The following is a 9,622-nucleotide window of genomic DNA, read 5'->3' as shown; positions in this document are numbered from 1 at the left end:
GAGAGGAATGGAAAGCATAAACCCCTTAGCAGGGTCACCTGAACACAAGCGGAGTGTGGTGTATCAGGTGGAAGCCCAGGAGGGAGGAGCCAGTGGCACAGTTATCTCCCACCACCCCACATGCTCTGGCCGCCAGCTCTGGTCTGACCGACGCCTCGAATGAAGAACTCCAAGCAGCCCCCCATTCGTACTGTTTTCCTTAGCGAACTCCCAGGGATCACTTGCTTTTTATGTGTGAGGAACATGGTCAGTTTTATTTGCTTTTGACAGCTCATTACGGGTCCATGAGGTCAGAGTCCTGGCTGAAAGGGAGCCTATCTCCATCTGATACTCACTTGCTTCTTGACCATCTTTGGGCTTCTGTTCTTTCCCAGTAACATAAAGCTTGTAACATTCTGATCTCTGGCACCTATGCATTATTTAACTGACATTTATTGGGGCTCTCTCCATGCCAGGCATGTGGTAGGCCCTAGGGAGGCAGGAGTAAAAAACTGCTGCAATCCTGGCCTTTCAGGAACTCAGTCTAGAGGGAGAAAGAAAAGGCCCGAGGCCAGCAGGCCTCTCTCTGATCTGCTTCATCTATTTCAAGGCTGTGTTGTTAACTATATTGAATTATTATTGTATCTTCTTAATGAATTGTTGATTTTATCAGTATGGAATGCCCATCCCTCTTTGACCCTTGTAAAGCTTTTTACCTCAAATTCTATTTTATTCTGCCCATCACTAGGGGACTAGTTGAATCAATTATGGTATATCCTCACAATAGAGTACTATGTAGTTGTGAAAAATAATGAGGGCCATCTTTAGGTGCTGTTATGGAGTGATTTCCAGGATATATTGTGAAGACGGAAAAGTAGGAAGGAGAAAATACGTATCGTTTGCTACAGTTTAAGAAAGAGAAGTATTCATCCGTGTGTGCGTGTGTTTGCTTATATATTAAAATGCAGAAAAATATGGCTCGGTGCGGTGGCTCACTGCATCCAAGCACTTTGGGAGGCCAAAGCAGGCGGATCACGAGGTCAGGAGATTGAGACCATCCTGGCTAATACAGTGAAACCCTGTCTCTACTAAAAATACAAAAAAAATTAGCCGGTCGTGGTGGTGAGCGCCTGTAGTCCCAGCTATTTGGAGACTGAGGCAGGAGAATGGCATGAACCCGGGAGGTGGAGCTTGCAGTGAGCCAAGATCGCGCCACTGCACTCCAGCTTGGGCAACAGAGTGAGACGCCATCTCAAAAAATGAAAAAAGAAAAAAAAAGGCAGAAAAATAAGTCATTACATCAAAAGTAAATTAATAAAATGGGGTAGAAAGGGATAGATGTTTGTCAAAGGGTGCAAACTTTCAGTTTTAAGATGAAAAAGTTCTGGAGAGCTAATGTACAACATGGTGACTATAGTTAATATCATTGCATTATAAATTTGAAATTTGCTAAGATAGTAGATCTTTTTTTTTTTTTTTTTTTTTTTTGAGACGGAGTCTCGCTCTGCCGCCCAGGCTGGAGTGCAGTGGCCGGATCTCAGCTCACTGCAAGCTCCGCCTCCCAGGTTTACGCCATTCTCCTGCCTCAGCCTCCCCAGTAGCTGGGACTACAGGCGCCCGCCACCTCGCCCGGCTAGTTTTTTGTATTTTTTAGTAGAGACGGGGTTTCACCATGTTAGCCAGGATGGTCTCGATCTCCCGACCTCGTGATCCGCCCATCTCGGCCTCCCAAAGTGCTGGGATTACAGGCTTGAGCCACCGCGCCCGGCCTAAGATAGTAGATCTTAAATGTTTTTGTCACACACACAAAAATGACAGTGATATGAGGTAATGTGTTAATTTGATTGTGGTAATCATTTCATAATGTATACATGTATCAGATCATCACATTGTATACCTTATATACATACAATTTTTATTTGTCAATTATATGTCAAATAAAGTCTTGTGAAACAGAAAAAGAAAAAATCCTCATAAAAATAAAATAAAGTAAAAATAAATAAAAATATTCCCTTTGGGAGAGGGAGAGACTGGGCAGACGGGTCAGGAATAGAAGCATGGCTTCTCTGAATAGACAACTTGCTAGATTTGATTTTGGAATGTAAATATTATACATAGTTATAAAACAAAATTAAAATGGAGAAAGCACTTCTTAAAACAAGACAAATGATAACAACTATGTATCAGTTTGGTGGCAAAGCTCACAGAATTATTTCAAGAGACTCTAAAATATAGCATTTAACAGTATGACTACTGAGAGATATACTCTATGTAGGCAGCAATAGCAGAACACTCTGCGAAAATAAACTCCCTCTGGTAATCATATTGTTAGTAATATAATTGATACTATTATTCTGAAACTATTATACATTATACATAGGTAGGATGAAGCAAATAAGCAACTATGTTAACATTAGGATCCAAGATTTTCAGTATAATAGAACAGAGACACAAACATAAAAATCAAATATGTTAAACAAAAATTCTAAATTTGAATAGAAACAATTTTTTTTTTTTTTTTTTTTTTTTTTTGAGATAGAGTCTCACTCTGTCGCCCAGGCTGGAGTCCTGTGGCATGATCTTGGCTCACTGCAACCTCTGCCTCCCGGGTTCAAGCGATTCTCCTGCCTCAGCCTCCCAAGTAGCTGAGACTATAGGCTCCCACCACTATGCCCAGCTGATTTTTGTATTTTTAGTGGAGATGGGGTTTCACCATATTGGCCAGGATGGTCTCGAACTCCTGACCTAGTGATCCACCTGCCTCGGCCTCCCAAAGTGCTGGTATTACAGGTGTGAGCCACTGCTCCCAGCCTGAATAGGAACTATTGTTAAGTATGGACTTATGATTAATTTAAAATAATCTACTTCCTAGCAGAGTCAACTGAGAAGGCCTAGAAACAATAATCAATCCAATAATAATGAGCACCTCTGGACCCCAGATTGTGATTTCTAACTACCATGTTCCATTAAAAGGACCAAGTCTCCTTGGGAAAAATTTTCCATGTGTGTCTTGTACATTATCCTAACCTGTGTGTTAGAGGATACAAATTTCTCAACTCAGATAGAAGGAAGTTGCCAGAGAGAGTCTTGTCAAAAGAAAAGCAACATTGACTTGAAGAGGCCAAAAATGGGATAATTAAGCATGAATAGAATAATAATTGATTGCAGCATTATTCACAGTAGCCAAGATATGCAGTGAATGCGAATGTCCATCTACCCCTCACTCCCTCCCTGCAGTCTCCCTCCCAAGAGATTATTACTTCAAGTCTTCTAGCTGGTTTTTCCCCTGATAATTTATTTGTTGTTGTTGTTGTTTTTCTTTATTTTTTGAGACACGGTCTCGCTCTGTCGCCAGGGCTGGAGTGCAGTGGCATGATCTTGGCTCACTGCAGCATCCACCTTCCAGGCTCAACTCAAGCAGTCCTCTCACCTCAGCCTCTTCATTAGATGGGACTACAAGCACATGCCACCATTCCTCACTTTTTTTTTTGAGGGATAGGGTTTAGCTGTGTTGCCAAGGCTGGTCTCAAACTCCTGGGCTCAAGCAATCCACCCAACTGGGCCTCCCAAAGTGCTGGGATTACAAGCAAGAGCCACCATTCCCAACATCTCCTTATTTTTAAGTGATATGCTTATACATTATTTCTTGATACTGTAGGGACACAGCTCTGCCATGGCACCTGGTGACCTTGCATATATCCAAATAGGACACCAAGGCAAAGGCTTGAACCACAACGAATACGAGTCTTGGCAGAATGCCTGCAGTCCTCTCAGAACACAAGACAGTACGGGAGACTTGTAAAGAGCTGCTAAGAAACCATTTTCCATCCACCTCTTAGCTCCCCTGGGAGGCTGTCATAAGACAGTTATTTATTGCCTTCTGGGTTCTGAGGAGGTATGTGGCTTTCTGCCTTGTCCCCTCCCCACTTTAGGTCATCTGTTCTTTTTCTTTCTTGGCTTTGAAAATTTTTAATTTATTCTTTTCCAAAACAATTTTTAATTGATGTGTAATAGATATACATAGTTTCGGGGTACATGTGATAATACACTCATAGTTTGTAAATATCAGATGAGTGTACTTGGAGCATCAGTCAGCTTACGTGTTTATCAGTTCTTCATTTTAGAAACATTTGAATTATTCTCTCCTGGCTATTTTGTTTATTTGTTTGTTTTTGAGACAGAGTCTCACTTTGTCTCCCAGGCTGGAGTGCAGCGGTGCAATCTCAGCTCACTGCAACCTCCACCTCCCGGGTCTGAGCAATTCTTGTGCCTCAGCTTGCTTAGTAGCTGGGACTACAGATGCATACGACCATGCTCAGCGAATTTTGTGGTTTATTTGTTTGTTTGTTTGAGACGGAGTCTTACTCTGTCGCCCAGGCTGGAGTGCAGTAGCGTGATCTCAGCTCACTGCAAGCTCTGCCTCCCGGGTTCATGCCATTCTCCTGCCTCAGCCTCCCGAGTAGCTGGGACTACAGGTGCCCGTCACTGCGCCCGGCTAATTTTTTTTGTATTTTTTAGTAGAGACGGGGTTTCACTGTGTTAGCCAGGATGGTCTCGATCTCCTGACCTTGTGATCCACTTGCCTTGACCTCCCAAAGTGCTGGGATTACAGGCGTGAGCCACTGTGCCCGGTCATTGTTTGTGTTGTTTGGTAGAGATGGGGTTTCACCATGTTGACTAGTAGGCTGGTCTCGAACTCCTGACCTCAGGTGATCCACCCATCTCCCAAGTGCTGGGATGACAGGCGTGAGCCACTGCGCCTGGCCTCTCCTAGCTATTTTGAGGTGTGCAACAGATTATCATCAACTATAGTTACCCTTCTGATCTAACACTAGGTCTTATTTCTTCTACCAAACTGTGTACTTATGCCCGTTAATAGCTTCTCTTAATCCTCCCTCCCCGCCCCATTTATTTTTGATGTTCTCTAGTTTCACAATAATGTTTTTATATTTCCTCATTTCTGGAAAATTTTCAACCATGATCTCTTTGAGAAAATGACTTTTTGGGCCAGGGGCGGTGGCTCAAGCCTATAATCCCAGCACTTTGGGAGGCCAAGGCAGGTGAATCACCTGAGGTCAGGAGTTCAAGACCAGCCCGACCAACATGGTGAAACCCCATCTCTACTAAAAATACAGAAATTAGCCAGGCATGGTGGCAAATGCCTGTAGTCCCAGCTACTCAGGAGGTTGAGGCAGTAGAATCACTTGAACCGGGAAGGCGTAGCTTACAGTGGGCCAAGGTGGTGCCACTGCCCTCCAGCCTGGGTGAGAGAGTAAGACCCTGTCTCAACAAACAAACAAACAAACAAACAAAAAAAAACTGGGCGCGGTGACTCATGCCTGTAATGCCAGCACTTTGGGAGGCCGAGGTGGGTGGATCACGAGGTCAGGAGTTCAAGACCAGCCTGGCCAAGATGGTGAAACCCTGTATCTACTAAAAATAAAAAAAATTAGTCAGGTGTGGTGGCTGGCGCCTGTAATCCCAGCTACTCAGGAGGCTGAGGCAGGAGAATTGCTTGAACCCAGGAGGCGGAGGTTGCCATGAGCCGAAATCGCACCATTGCACTCCAGCCTGGGCAACGGAGTGAGATTCCATCTCAAAAAAAAAAAAAGAAAAGAAAAGAAAATGACTTTTTGGCTGGACGCAGTGGCTCATGCCTGCCCGAAGTGGGTGGATCATGAAGTCAAGAGATTGAGACCATCCTGGCCAACATGGTAAAACCCTGTCTCTACTAAAAACACAAAAATTAGCTGGGTGTGGTGGCGTGTGCCTGTAATCCCAGCTACTCGGGAGGCTGAGGCAGGAGAATCGCTTGAACCCAGGAGGTGGAGGTTGCAGTGAGTCGAGATCATGTCACTGCACTCCAGAGCAAGACTCTGTCTCAAAAAAAAAAAAAAAAAAAGACTTTTTGTCATCCAGTCCACTCTCTCCCAGAATTCTTATTATAGGAATCTTGACACATTTAAAAAATCTTGTCTCTTTTATCTTTCTGGCTATGATCTAGAAGACTTTCTCACTTTGATTTTTCAGATCACTAAAGATAAAAGAAAAAAAGGAAAAAACCCAAAAAGAATACAATCACTAAAGCCCCCATACCTCAGAATAGAGCTGAAGAATATAACTACTTAGCCGCAGTCTAAGATTGATTCCTCAGCAATAGGTATCCAACAACTCACATTTTGGTCATTGGCCCCTTTTGTGTCATCCTTTTTGATGTGTGAGAAAAGGATCACAGGGGGCTAGCACTTTTGGCTTCTTTTTATTTTTTCTGTCTCTATATAAATAATAAACTATCTAAATCCAAAGTGGTTCATTGTATCTTTGTTGATTGAATCAGTCAGGTCTTGGCCTTGCCTTGTCTTGTAGGCACAAGCTTGACAGACATGATCTATTGATTTCTTGTATGATAATTAAGGTTTTAGTTTTCTTACATTTTCCCTCCCTCATATAAATGTAGTATGATTTTAAAAAAATTAAGTCAGTAGTCAATGTCTATATTATTATGGCTCTACTGAACATGGTATTGCATAATGACATTCCCTCCAGCTTTGTGTTTTTCCTGCAGTTAAGAGTTGCCATAGTTTTTCTTTGGCTTAGTTTTAAAAAATACCTATTGCTAATATTTTCCAAATGTTCTATGTATATCTGTTAAACATCTAGCAATGCTTTTTTTCCGAATGTCCAAGTGTATGAAATAATTGGTCACTATCCCTTCCTCTACTGCCAGAGATCTCCCTTCTTTGCCCTGTCATCTTGCTACAATTTGGACGTATTACGCTTTACACCTGGGGCTCAGGTGTCATCTTAGGACTTCTTATCATCAGTCTTCTCCTTTGCATTGCTTCTCTGTTTTCCGAATCCCTTTGTTCCTTGTTCTTGGCTTCGTCTTTCATTTCACTGAATCATATCCTTCACTATCTTCCTAAGAAAAGGTGTGTAGGAGGTAAAAATTTTGAGTTCTTACATATCTGGAAATGTCTTTATTCCACAGTTATCCTTTATTTGGCTAAGTATAGAATGCCAGGATAAAAATAATTTTCACTCAGAACTTTGGGTGCCCAACACTACTCTCCTCCTGCACTGCTGTTGTACTCCTTCATACGTGACATGATTTTCTTGCTAGAGGTTATTAGCTTATTCCCATTTTCCTGGAATTCTGAAATTTAAAATTATTGCCTTGGAATTTTCCCCCATTCTAATGGACACATTTAGTGGACACTTTCAATTTGGAGATTTATGTCCTTCACTTCTGGGAAAATTATCTATCTATCTATCTATCTATCTATCTATCTATCTATCTATCTATCATCTATCCATCTGTCTATCAATCAATCATCTATTCATTCTATCCTTTGTTTTCTCTGTTTCAAAGCTGAATAAAACTTTTGAAACTTTTTGAATATTCTTTTAACACTGTTTTCTTCTCCTAGCTTTCATTTGTTTTATTCTACTTTCTGGGAGGTTTCTTCAACTTTATTTTCCTACTCTTTTAACCACTTTTTTTTCCTTCTTTTAGAAACAGAGTCTCACTCTGTCACCTAGGGTGGAGTGCAGTGGCATGCTCATAGCTCACTGTAGCCTCAAACTCCTGGGCTGAAGTGATCCTCCTGCCTTAGCCTGCCAAAGTGCTGGGATTACAGGTATGAGCCACTGCACCCAGCAGTGACCACATTTTTAATTTGTAAGAGCTCTTTATCATCCTCTGATTATTTCTACTTCACATCATCCTGCCCTTTTTCATGGATATGTATCTTCTTTTAAATCTCTGGGACTATCAGTTAAAAATACACATAAAATTTTTTTTAAGTTTATTTTTACATCACCTCTATTTCCTTTGAGTTCTTTTTTTTTTCCGTTTGTTTGTTTTGGTCTCTCTCTTTCATGTGGGATACTTTTTGCAAATTTCTGGTGATCCTGGGCTATCCAGTCATATGTAATAGTGAGGCATCTCAACAATTGGCAACTCTGTTTTATGGGCAAATATTTGACTGGCAGGTCTCAATCTCAGGCTATTTCATTGGGAGACCATAAAAGTATATCCTTAAGGTCAGCGAAGGGTAGGTGTGAGATGTTTGGGTGGGGGAGCATTTTGACAGCATGGATTTTCCTTTGGCATGTTTAATTGTGATGTTTGACAGACATCCTTGTAGTCAAAGCCGACACTTTTAAAATAAATTTAAAATGACTTGGGCCCAATGATGACTTGGGCCCTGTCACTCAATGGGAGATTCAGCAGAGCCTGTAGGATCTTATTTGTAATTGATATTCTCTATTGTAAATTCTTTCCTATTTATTTTTAAATTTGATTTGTGTTTCACTGGAAAAGAAAGATGATGCTCAGTTTCAAACTTAACAGTGCACAAGTTGCTTTGTTACAATAAAACCCAATGTGTACACATATACATAAAGTCCATCTTAAGGGGACTTTTCTCTGGGGCTAACAATTTTTTTCCAGTGAAGAATCCTCCAGTCTTCTAGCCAGGGAACATATACCCGATAGTCCTTTTCTGGGAATGGGGTAAGGGAAGGAGCCTGGCATTGGGGTCCACTATTAACATGTAGACTTAAACATAATCCTCCGGTCTCAGCCAGACACCTGCTGTACTGTTGCTGGGATCCCCAAACTTAGGGGTGCTGTGGTTCTATTTCTCTAGAGAAAAAACCCTGCAATCAAGTGCAGGGATGTAGTTGCCTGACTATTTGGGATTGGAAGGGGATCTGGAGTTGTAATTTCTTCATATAAGTCTTTCAACTGCTTCCCTAGGGTTTAGCCTATGCTTCAAACTCACTTCCTGCGGAACCTGCTGCCTCCAAGTTCCCAGCTCTCAGGGCTGTCTGGGAGCATCTGCTCAGGCCTCATCATCAGCGCCATCCTCGGGCCCTTTCAAGTCAGTTGCCCCATGGCAGCCACTTTTTATCATCTCCACATTTGCTAAGTTCTTCTGTCCACTGAGGTCCTCACTCCCATTCTCAGAATTCTCACGGGTTTATGCTTTAAAAACTTTTGTGGGTCTTTGGAGAAAAAGGAGATTAAGATGTATAGTCAATTTGTTATCTCCAGTATCTCTGACATCACGTGTTGTGAGCCACCCACTTTTAAAACAGAATTTATTTTTTAATTTACATTTTTATTTTTAAATTGACAAATAATCGTATATACTTAAGGGTTACAATGTGATTTATATATATAGTTTATACATATGTTTATATATGTGTGTGTGTGTATATATATATATCACATTGTACCCCTCAAGTACAATGTGTGTGTGCATGTGTGTGTGTATATATATAGTATAATACATGTATATACAAGTACTGTACACATACCCACACATTGTGGAATGATTATATCAAGCTGATTAACACATTCATCACCTCACAAACTTATTTTTTGTAATGAGAACATTTACAATCAATTCTTTTAGCAATTCAAAATGTACACTACATGATTATTAACTATGGTCATCGTGCTATTGAACAGACCTGGAAAACTTTTTCTCCTGTCTAACTTAAACTTTGTACCCTTTGTTTCTCCTTCTTCCTTGCCTTCCCAGCCTCTAGTAACCACCATTCTACTCTCTAAAGTAGGAATTTATTTTAAATGTTCCCTAAACATGTATTTCAAGCATCCAAGATTTCATAA

The sequence above is a fragment of the Macaca thibetana genome, chromosome 13 (assembly GCF_024542745.1).
Source record: "Macaca thibetana thibetana isolate TM-01 chromosome 13, ASM2454274v1, whole genome shotgun sequence".
In the NCBI taxonomy this organism is placed as follows: Eukaryota; Metazoa; Chordata; class Mammalia; order Primates; family Cercopithecidae; genus Macaca; species Macaca thibetana.
The sequence above is the reverse complement of the archived record's forward strand: the minus strand, read 5'-3'. Positions refer to the sequence as shown.